The following is a 10,087-nucleotide window of genomic DNA, read 5'->3' on the forward strand; positions in this document are numbered from 1 at the left end:
AGTTGCAGCAACATTACAAATCTTTCCCTCCAATTTTCTCTTTCTGAAATTCATGCTCACCTTAGGATCTCTATGCTTCACCTTACTTGGATGGGGGTAAGGTTTATGTGCGTGTGCGCACGTGTGTGTGTGTGTGTGTGTGTGTGTGTGTGTGTGTGTGTGTGTGTGTGTGTGTATGCAGAGAAGCAGAGCTAGAACTCAGGGTGTTCTACCACTTGAACCATGTATCCAGACATAGTCATTATCTAAAACTCTCACTTTCCAGTCACACCTGTCCTAACTGTTGTGTTCACTTAATTATTTCTGCTTATTTTTTTATGTAATTTATTTTTTTGCCAGTCCTGGGGCTTGCACTTTGGGCCTGGTCAATGTCCCTAAGCTTCTTTTTTTGCTCAAGGCTAGCACTCTACCACTTGAGCTGCAGCTCCACTTCTGGCTTTTTCTATATGTATGGTACTAGGGAATCAAAGCCAGGGCTCATGCGTGCTAGGCAAGCACTCTACCACTGAGCCACCTTCCCAGCCCAGCCCTGTTCTTATTGTTATATATAAAGTTCAATTAAAAATTTTCTCCCACCTTTCTGGGCACCAGTGGCTCATGCCTGTAATCCTAGCTACTCAGGAAGCTAAGATCTGAAGATAATGGTTCAGAAAAGTCTGTTAAACTCTTATCTCCCGTAAACCACCAGAAAACTGGAAATGGCGTTGTGGCTCAAGTGGTAGAGTGCTAGCCTTGAGCTAAAGAGCTGAGGGACAACACTCAGATCCAGAGTTCAAGCCCTATGACTGACAAAAAAAAAAAATTCCCACCTCACCTATGCAGTGGATAATTAATCTTTCCCTAAATCAAAGCAATCACTTGGTATACTATAATAATTTGAAATTCAAAACAGATCTCTCTTTAAATATTTTCCTGAAACTTACTGTTTTCTCTTATTTTTCAGATAGAAATAGGTAGGTGGCCCTATAAGAAAATATAAAGGAAAATTAAATCTACAAGGCAGATAAAGGGATGAAGAAAGATGAATTGTACTTCAATGTTTTTCCCAGAATGTTGTTTCAAACCTGAGGCTTTTCTAGCCTCAAGTTTAAAATATAGAATTAAGAAGATAATAACTAAAATTAATATATTAGTCATAATCATAAATTTTTTAAGATGATAAATTTTTTGAGGAAATTTATTTCCTTTATAATAAAAAAGTTCAGGTAATTTTGCCATAATAAACACATGATTTAAAATGCATGTATAGTAAAGCAGAAAAGGAAGAAACTAAGAATATAAATTAATATCATGACCAAGTCATTTTTCTCTAAACAATAACCATGAATTTTTTGTAGTAGGCTGAAACAGTATTTTCTGTTTCATTCTCCAAGTAACTGGGATTACAGGTGTGATATACTATTCCTGACCCCTATACTTTTAAAAAGATAGTTGTTGTGGTGGTGGCATACACCTACAATTCAAGTACTCAGGAGGCAGAGGCAGGAAAATCATGAGTTCAATGCCAGCCTGGCCTAGCTTATCAAAAAGCAAAACAGAACTAAAAAGGTATTAGCCTGGCACTGGTGGTTCACGCCTGTAATCCAACTCAAAAGGCTGAAATCTGAGGATCAAGGTTCAAAAACAGCTTGGGCAGGAAAGTGGGTGAGACTATTATATCTCCAATTAGCCACCAAGAAAAAAAAGGCTAGAAGTTGTACTGTGGCTCAAGTGGGAGAGCACTAACCCTGAGCAAAAAAGCTCAGGGGTAGTGCCCAGACCCTGAATTTAAAGCCCCAGAACTGGCACACACGCGCACACACACACACACACACACACACACACACACACACACACACACGATATAAAAATAGAGTTGAAATAATAAGCAAAATTCTATGTCCTACTTTTTGGAAAATATATTTTCCTATGTTTTACATAGTCATATAACCATTATCTTAAATGTTTGCATAGCAAGAAAATGTACCATAAGTTATGTAACTCCTTTTGTTATATAACTCTTGGATATCTCTGTTGCTTCTTCATGTACACATATATCCCTGCAATGAACATCTTGTGCACATTGTTTTTACATCTCTTAAATATATAAGCCAGATTTGCAGAAATGAAGTTTCTAAGCCCTAAGATAGGAACATATTTAAGGACTCTTGATGGATATTATCAAATTTTAATGCCTTCTTTTTGCCATTTACTGTCCACAACTCTAAAAATAGTACAAGGAAAAATTTTGACAAGGACAGTCTTAGGAACTTGAGTTTCATGTTTCTCTTTGTATTGCTGAGTGCCACCACACGAATACTGAGTGTCCTGGGAGAAAAAAAAAAAATTAAAGCTATGAAAAGAGAAGTGCAAACAAGGAAAAAAAAGATTTTTGAATTAAGGAGAAACTGATAAGGGACAGGAAAGGGATTAGGCAAGCTGGTCACAGTCAGCGACAGTGAGATGTGACAATAAAAACTGGGTCATTGAGTTGGGACAGCCCTAGGACATAAAAAGACTGAAATGAAGTAAAGCTCTGGATTACTTTGTTCTTGAATATTGAATTTTTTCAGAAGCATAGAGCATGAAATATTATTGTGATAAGCCTAGATTGGAAACACAGCCAAGAAAAAAAGAGCTCTTTAAGGGATGGTTTCAATCGTGCTGAAGGAATAATTTGGTTTGGTCTTAAAACGGCTCAAAAAGTAAATTGACATAAAGCTTTTGCATAGCAAAATAGGTGTAGAGACAGGAAACAATGAGGAAGTAGAATAGTTTACCTGTACATTTATTAACATGCAAAGTATTAGATTTTGGTCAAAGGAAATGTTTGTGAGATGTAACTGCTGTATTTTGTATGTTCAACTAATATCAGTTTATTATAAGTATATATATTTTAGTTTTAAGAGACTTCAATTTCAGGATTGTAAGCCAATAAGCATTATTTAGATATTGTAAGCATTATTTAAAATACACACTCATATTTTTAAACACTCAGGCCTTAGAAATATATGTTTAAATATAACTTAAGCCACTAAGTTTTCTTCTAGGCCAGTACTAAGGACTTGAACTCAGGGTCTTGTTTTCTCATTTGGCTTTTTCCCCTTAAGACTAGGACTCTACCACTTGAACCACAGCTCCAGTTCCACTTTTTTGGTAATTAATTGGAGATAAGAGTTTCGTGGACTTTCCTGCCCCAGCTGGCTTCTGACTTCAATCTTCAGATTTCAACCTTCTGAATAACTAAGATTACAGGCATGCGTCACCAGTGCGTGGACTGCCACAAGGCTTAATATTTGGTGCATAGATTTGTATCTTCTTGAAAATGAGCACAAGTATTGGTATGTAATGTTGAACCAAAATCACAAAATGACAGGATACACATCGCAGAAGATAGCATGGATCATATATTATGTGAAAGCCCAAAGACATTTGGAAATGTATCTTGGCAACATGATCAAGCTACACAACCCACAACTGAACACCTTTGTCTGGAGGGTCTTTTCTCTGAATGATGTATGCAGTCACATGGTTCGTGTCTCAGCTGAGCATCCTGTATTGTGGTATAGACTAGGTGTTTTCCCTTCAGCAACATTAAAAATGAAGGCCTTTAAAAACAACAATCAACCAAGAATGGCCTTGTCTTTAATTTTCAAAACCCTAATAGCACCATATTTGCCAAATAGGAAAGTGGTATTATCAATTCATCACTAATGGTTTTTAGTTCCTGAGTTTGCGTTATTTATAGTTTAATTGAAAACACATCAGAGACACTGCTTGATAGTCAAGCCACAAAGAGAATAATACTTAATATTCAAGTTATATACACATTTAATAATGCTTTTATAAATGCTTGATTTATTATTGTCTAGAAATACTAAAATGACCACTAGAGAGACATAGAAGTTTAGGAATAGAAAGGCAACAAAAGTAGTAAAAGAAAAAAAAAAGGGAGTGTCCCATGAGCTATTGTCATTATTTATTTTAATCCAATATCATGTTTATGTATGTAAAGACAGAACCAGCATACTACAAAGACTGGGTAAAACTTTGGGGTGCAGTTCCACTGCCCCTCAGCATTGAGCAGTATTTTCAGTCATTTCATGTTGATCCAAGTAGACTGGCAGTTACAGAAATGTGGGTTGCTTCACTTTTTAATGGAATTACCCTTTGTAGACTAATTAAAAGGATTGTGCTTTACTATAGTAGGTCCTTGTGAAATGTTGTTTTCATTGCAATCCTATTTACCCCCTTGAAGTTACTAGAAGAAGAAGAAACTTCTGAGAAATGCAGCTCTATCATTATGCAAACATTATACAAACTAAGACAGTGACAGTATATAATCTTGGGTAATATAATCTTAGAGAACCATATTCTTATAGACAATTTTTCATTGACTGAAATGTCATTATTCAGTGCATGACTGTAATTGTGTCATTAATGTTATAATGATAATGCCATTTTCCATTTTGAAAATGAGGAAAACTGAGTCTCAGAGAGGTTGAATAAGTTAACCAAGATCACACAACTAATGACCGGCAGAATTCAGATTCAAATAGACCCTCCAAGGCCTTCCCATGTAATTCTGTTCTACAAGTTAATTGAGGTCCCATGGCTTGCAGGCACAGGAGATTCTAGGATGAGAAAGATGCTGTTCATATGTAGTCCAAGACTTGGAGTGCAGGAGGGAAATAAGGGCCTTGGTGTGGGGCTGAGCCGCCCTGAACCACACTCTGTCCCATTTCAAGTGCCAAGAGGTACAGAGCAGAAGGCCAGTGCTGGAGTCAGGAAGCAACCCGGCTTCTAACCCTCTCCCTCCCTTTGGAATAAAACCGAAAGCTCATTTTCATAAAGCAAAATTCCTGGCATTGCAAATTGATCAAGTACAAGCTGAGACAGAGACAAAGAAAACAAGGGACCCTCATGAGAACATCAGAAAAGGGTTCTTGAGGGAGACTATTTGGCTCTTTGTGACACTTAGGGTGTTCCCATATACTTCTGTTTCTCTGGTAAAGGACCTAGTTGTTAACAGAGAGAGAGAGAGAGAGAGAGAGAGAGAGAGAGAGAGAGAGAGAGAGAGAAACACCATTTCCCCAAACACGTAGCTTCTTGAATTCTTTAGAGCAACTCATGAATCTATGAATCTATGACTCAATGTTTCTACATTGTAATCTTAAGAATATGAGAAGTTTTCAGACCTTCCTCAGCATTTAAAATAAGGCTTTTCAAAACATCACACAAATATTTTCTGAAATCAATCTTATCTTTAGACTTAATAATAAGGGACTTGTTATTTTGCGATTTGATAGACGTGAAGACCATGGAGCTCAAATGGACAGAAGTATCTAACAGAATCTTGATGCAGGGATTTTGGTTTTGTTGTTTTTGTTGGTGGTGGTGATGGTGGTAATAGTGGTAATGGTGATGATGTTGATGGTGATGATGGTGGTGGTGGTGGTGTGTGTGTGTGTGGTGGTACTGGAGCTTGAATTTAGGATCTTGGCACTGCCCTGGGCTTTTTTCCTCAAAGTTAGCTTTTACCATTTAAGCCACAGCTCTACTTGCAGCTCTTTGGGGTTTGGGTTTGGTTTTGCATGTTGTGTATTCCCTGTGCCTGTATATGTGTGTGTGCAAGTGTGTGCACACACTCGTATGTGTATGTGCCAGTCCTGGGGCTTGAACTCAGGGCATGGGTGCTGTCCATAAGCTTTTATGCTCAAGGCTAGCACTCTACCACTTCAGGTATAGCTCCAATCTGGCTTGTTGGTGACTAATTGGAGATGAGTCAGACTTTCCTGCCTGAACTTTGAACCTTGCCCTCTGAGTAGCTAGGATTATAAGTATGAGCTAGTGACATATGACTTACTTTCAATTTTTGATTTTTGTTTTCTTCATAAAGAGGCACTGTGGCTCAAGTGGTAGAGTGATAGCCTTGAGCAAAAGAAGCTCAGGGACATGACCCAGGTCCTGAGGTCAAGCCCCAGGACGGGGGGGGGGGGGGGGGGGGTGGGGAAGGGAGAGAGAGAGAGAGAGAGAGAGGCATAAGTGCACTTCAGGTATTACATGACTCCTTATCACACAAAATTTTGGTAATACCTAAGGCATGCCAAATGTATCTTGAAAACTTCTGCCTGCTGTTATAAAAACAGTTCCTAAGACCCCTGTAAGCTCCTGCCTTTCTTGCAGGAGCCAAGTATTTCTTCCTTTTGCAAACAAGCCCAAATTAGCGTCTGAAAACAATCAGCATATGAAAAATGAAAAAGACAACAAAAATACATGAGAGACTAACAAGCCTCTCATGAAATAACCCTCTCTTTGCTGCAGCCAGGCCATCACGGGTCCACATTGATCTTCACCGAAGCAAACCTAAATGTGGCTAATAACACAAGCAATATCAAGAGCAGATCTGACTGCACACATGCCAGTAAGAGATTTTCCTGATTTCGGTAGTGAAAACTCCACCTTTTACTCCATTCATAGCCAAAAGCAAAGACAGGCAAGCGGAAAATATGCTGGAAACACTGTTGGGACTCTCCAACAAAAACATTCCTTCCCTTGTCATTTTAACTCTTTGAGGCATGCATGCTTTGGAGCTGTCTGAGCTACTGGGCCACTCAGGGACACCTTTGCCATTTCATATGGGGAGGTGGGACAGGGTTCTGTGGGATTTGTGCTGCCGACCTTGAGTCCTCTAGTAAAAGTGTCTATGAAAGTCACCATCATTTTTTAATTCCTAGTTTGAGTATACTCTCTGGACAAATAGCCCATGTTTCTCCCATATGTCGAAGCTAGATCTAAAACACAACTGGACATGATAATTTATACAGAGCTTTATGCATTTACACACACACTGGCTAAAGGAGCACACACTAGGGGAGGGGGAACTCAAAGGCATAACTCTTCTGAACATCTAAAGTACTATTTCTCAAAATAAATTCCAGGAAATGGAAACATGAGGAGGGAAGAATGAGTTGTTGGAATGGGGAGGGGGAGAGAGGGCAGGAGGGAAGAAATAGGGAAAGTAAAAGAAAGGGTGATATTGTCCAAGAAGCATTATACTTATTACCTGACTTGCAGAATTGTAACCCGTGTACAACTCCTTAATAATAACAATTTAAAAAGAAAAGAGTACATTGTATTACTGACAAAGAGAAATCCAAGTGCCCCAATAGGGTATTCCAGTGTGCGTGTGTATGTGTTCTGTTTTACTGTTTAAGAATCTGGCCTCTGAGAAGAAAAGTTATGCTAAGACTGAAGTAGTTTATTTAATTCTACTCCAATATACGAAGCAAACAAAGTAGAATGAAAGAGTTATTGCCCACAGGGGCTGGGTATAATTTTTTATATGTCCAGCCTCTTTTGTAGGTTGGACACTGTGCCTTTTGTTGTTGTTGCTGTTGTTGTTATTGTTGATCCCTGGACTCAGAATACAGTTGCTGAGCTCCTTGTTACCGTGCAGAGGAAACCAAGCTTGTTGGGAGAATCTCCTAGCTGGGTCCTGAACATTTGAACCACAGGGATGGAATGAGTCAGAATTCTTCCTTACTAGTTGCTTTCAGTATAGTCCTAAATTCCATTAGTTTTCTTTTTTCTTGGTCCAAAATTCTCATCCTTTATTTAAAAAAAAAAAGTCCATATGTTGATTGCTTGTGATAAATTATCTAGAATAAATAATCTATTCCTCCACTCCACAAGGCCAGAATTCAGATCATGGTTTTTATTTTCCATTCATCCTCTTTCTATGGAACTAATTTTAATAAATGCAAGTAGCATGGCATTTGGGTCATACTCTTCCACTGCAGCCTTTTCTAAACTATCATCTTGGTCGCTTTCAACTCACTTAGGAAGACAAAAATCATACTATCACAGGCTCAGGAAGAGGAAAAGAAGGCCACATTGAGTTTGCACAAGCATAAAACTCGAGCCCAGGCCTGACAACTGGCCACACACAACTTAACTTTCCCCTGGTTCCTCTTCTTTAACTTTCACCTAGAGACATAGCCTTGAAATAAACTGATACCATAATCAGTATCCCAACTACATACCACTCTCTATTTCCTAGTAACTCAGGTAAGGGCCTACACAAGGTTTGTTTTTAGTTTTTGTCTCTTCTTTCTCCATAAAAGATATATTCCTGACAGGTACACATCTATAATCCTCATGTCTATAATCCTAGCTACTCAGGAGGCTGAGCTCTGAGGATCATGATTCGAAGCCACCCCAGGCAGGAAAGTTTGTGAGTCTCTTATCTCAATTAACTGCCAAAAAAACTGAAAGTGCTAGAGCCCTGGCCTTGAGTAAAAAAGCTCAGGGTAATGCCTAGCCCTGAATTCAAGATCCAGGACTAGCACCAAAAACAACAAAACCAGACAGGGGAAGGGGGGGTGGAAATTCTTCACTTTCCTCTTTCATAGGTATTATTAAGATCAAAGGAGGTCTGTAAAAGAGCCCCAAGAAAGGTCCGCGTATGTAAGTGAAATGAGTCCCTTCCCATAGCTTAGCATGCTCCCTTCCTAGGCAACACTAGGCCCATTTAGTAAAGGCAGTAAATAATCAGCCTTCAATCCCCTTTACCTTGGGATGGCACTTCTCTGGGGCAGCTAGCACAATATAAGGTAACAAGAGCTCCTTAGAGTGACCTTCAGGTCTGGGCAGTTGCAGGACCCCTTATCTACTATTTGGACAGTAGCCATAAGTCCTAGTCCAACATGATGAAGCCCCTGGCCCACACGTCCACTCCAGGATCTCTGCCTCCTAGCCCCTTCTAGCCCCTCCTAGCTCCTCTTAAACCTCTTAGGTTATATATATTGTCACCCCAGACAATAGCCAGTGCTTCTTCTCACTTCTCCCTTGTGAGAAGGGATCTTGCCAGCTCCTTTCCTAACAATAAACCTTCCTTTGTTCTCTGTATCTGGATGTCTGCGTGGTTCTCTGGCAAAGTCTAATTTACCCTATCAGTTATTATTATTATTATTACTATTATTATCATGGAAAGCAGAATAATGACCCCTAGAGACATCCACATCCGAATTCCCAGATCTCATGGATATCTTAGGCTACATGGAAAAGGACAGCAAAGTCTGTTTATGGAAGGAAAGTTATTAATGTTGAAATAAGGAGAACATTCTGGATCATTTGAGTGGGTCTATTGTAATCACCAGGGTTCTCAAATGAGGGAGAGGAAAGCAGAAAAATGGTGTCAGAGTGAAGAGATGTGATTGATTGGTGGAAGATTCAACCAATCATGGCTGACTTTGAAGCTGGAAGGGGCCAGGAGCCAAGGAATGTAGCACCTCTAGAAGCTGCAAAAGCCAAGAAAGTGAATTCTCCCCTATAGCTCAGAAAGAAATTCACCCCTGCCAATAAGCTGTGTTAAGCCTAGTGAAACCCATTTGAGGTCTTCAGAACTTTAATATAAACATGTGTTGTTTTAAGACCTCTGGCTTTTGTGGAGATTTGATACACAGCCATCGGAAACACAATTACTAAACTGACAAGATCTAAATGGATGATGAGGGAATACAATGAGCAGTCCTGAGTATCTGCCTTGTTGGTCAGCAAAGCACATTTGCTAAGAGAAAGACAGCCAGACAGCAGGAGTATAGTAACCAACCAGAGAGTGGCATAGATCAAAATGGTACTATCCCCAGCTACCGTGAGTAGGAGTCAGTGGTGAAAATGACAAGACACTCATAGTTGTCCCATCTGTTCCATAGAACACTCCACTGTCACCAAGGTGGGGGGACCTAACATCCTCTCCTCTCATACTGTCCCCGACACTACATACACACACACACACACACACACACACACACACACACACACACACACACACACACACACACATACATACATACATACATACATACATACATGCATACATACACTGGAGTAATGTCCTTGCCTCTCTGGGTTCCCCTCTACTATTTCAATCTACTCTCCTCAACTAATTCCCTAGCAGCAAAGATTGGAATTCTATCATCTGCCTTGGGCGAATTCAATCTCTAGGAGCACCTCTGACTGCAGGCTCAAAGTTCACAATCAGGAGAGAGTAAGTAAGGAAATGTAGCCTGATTTTGTTCTTGCTGGGAGATATTATTGCTTCTCA

General features: G+C 39.6%; 1 long non-coding RNA gene across 1 annotated transcript in view; it reads right to left on the reverse strand.

Annotated features, from left to right (window-relative positions):
- Positions 1-10,087, reverse strand: part of LOC138835938 (uncharacterized) — a 41,740-nt gene that overhangs the window by 6,861 nt on the left and 24,792 nt on the right. The gene's annotated exons all lie outside the window — the stretch shown is intronic.

The sequence above is a fragment of the Dipodomys merriami genome, unplaced genomic scaffold (genome assembly GCF_024711535.1).
Source record: "Dipodomys merriami isolate MVZ:Mamm:240054 unplaced genomic scaffold, mDipMer1.0.p SCAF_242, whole genome shotgun sequence".
Classification (NCBI taxonomy): domain Eukaryota; kingdom Metazoa; phylum Chordata; class Mammalia; order Rodentia; family Heteromyidae; genus Dipodomys; species Dipodomys merriami.